Consider the following 1,831-nt stretch of genomic DNA (forward strand, 5'->3'; position numbering starts at 1 on the left):
AGAGACAGGGTTTTGCCATGTTGGCCAGGTTGTTCTCAAACTCCTGACCTCAAGTGATCCGCCCACCCTGGCCTCCCCAAGTGCTGGGATTACAGGCATGAGCCACCATGTCCAACCGATAACTAGTATTTTTTTTTTTTTGAAGTTGAGTCTTTTGTGGAGAGATAAGCAAATAATAATACTGTATTAATAATTGCTTAATAATATTACACTGCTATCATTTGAATGTGTCCTCTCAAAAGCATGTGTTGGAAACCTAATCCCCAATGCAACAGTGTTGGGAGGTGATGCCTAATGAGATGTGATTAGGCCACAAGAGTGGAACCTTCATGAATGAATTAATGCGTTAGCTTGGGAGTGAGTTTATTATAAAAGGGTGAGTTTAGTCTCCCCGCCTCCTGTCTCTCTCCCCTTCCTCCATGTGATAACTTCTACCATATTATACTGCAGCAAGAGGGCCCTAATCAGACACCAGTCCCTTGATCTTGTAATTTCCAGCCTCCAGAACTGAGAAGAAATAAATTTCTCTTCTTTATAATTACCCTGTCTCAGGTATTCTGTATAGCAGGACAAAATGGACTAAGAAACAAGCTAAATATTTGATACAGTTTTTTGTTGGTGATAAGTACTGCATAAAGCAGGGAAGGAGACTGAAAGGTAGGAGTGGAGGTTACTATTTTAAATAGGAGAGACTCCTGGATGGAGTCTCAAGGGTGGGCCTTTGCTAGGAGCACAAAGACTTTATCCACAGTAACATGAGAATAGGCAGAGTGGCTGGCAAGAGATACAGGTCAATGAGGAGATATGAGGATAATGTAGTGTAAATGGTCCCCTGCTTTCTCAGTGCACAGGAAGCTGAGCAAGGATCTGTGAGGGAGTGTTAAGAAAAAAAGCCATGTTTTGGTTTCAATGAGAGTATGAGAATGAATGTGCTACCGAACTGTGGTATTTAAAGTAGGCAGCATTAAGGGTCTATTCAATATTAGTGCCTGTGAATTCAAAGTGAGAACAGCCAGCTTGGTGTGTGCTTTTCTCTCATCACATTCAGTCATGTGGGGAGAGGCACAGAGAAGGCAGGGAGTTGGACAAACTTGATTATAAGCTGGCTGTGTCCCCTGCAAATTCATACCTAACCCCTGGGACCTCAGACTGGGACTGTATTTTGAGAAAGGGTGTCTAAAGAGGTAATTAAGGTTAAGTGAGGTAATTGGGGTAGATCCCAAATGAATACGATTGATATCTTTTAAGAAAAGGAGATTAGGACACAGACATACACAGAGGGAAGACCATCAGTAGGTAAGAAATTAAATAACAAACTAGAAGACAAAGCAGGACAGAAGTGTGTTGGTGGCTGAGATGGAGCTCAAACTGCAATGGTATATAGGGTGGCAGTGTGTTCAGGAGACCAGCAGAGTTTACAAATCAAAGAGAGTGGGAGGGCAAAGTGGCTGAGAATGCAGCACAGTCACGCTAGTCTACTCCAAACTTTCCCACCTACCTACCTGCATCACCAAAAAGTACAAAGAACAAAGCCTGATTTTCAGAGAAATTAAAGTTTGAAGACATGTTCTCCAAGGTGAGTACTGGGTTTTCCTCACTTCTAACAATGAAGCTCACCGTGCCAATTTCTGTTCCTCCCATGTAAAGACTTCACATTTAGGCCAGGTGTGGTGGCTCACTCCTATAATCCCAGCACTTTGGAAGTCCAAGCAGGTGGATCGCCTAAGGTCAGGAATTCAAGACCAGCCCAGCCAACATGGTGAAACCCTGTCTCTAGTAAAAATACAAAAAAGCTAAACCCTGTCTCTAGCAAAAATACAAAAATTTAGCC

General features: G+C 42.7%; 1 pseudogene; it reads right to left on the reverse strand.

Annotated features, from left to right (window-relative positions):
• LOC108310655 overlaps positions 1–1,566 on the reverse strand; it is a 6,134-nt pseudogene extending 4,568 nt beyond the window's left edge.
• Positions 1,567–1,831: the final 265 nt, after the last annotated feature.

This window comes from Cebus imitator, unplaced genomic scaffold (assembly GCF_001604975.1).
Source record: "Cebus imitator isolate Cc_AM_T3 unplaced genomic scaffold, Cebus_imitator-1.0 Scaffold6, whole genome shotgun sequence".
Classification (NCBI taxonomy): domain Eukaryota; kingdom Metazoa; phylum Chordata; class Mammalia; order Primates; family Cebidae; genus Cebus; species Cebus imitator.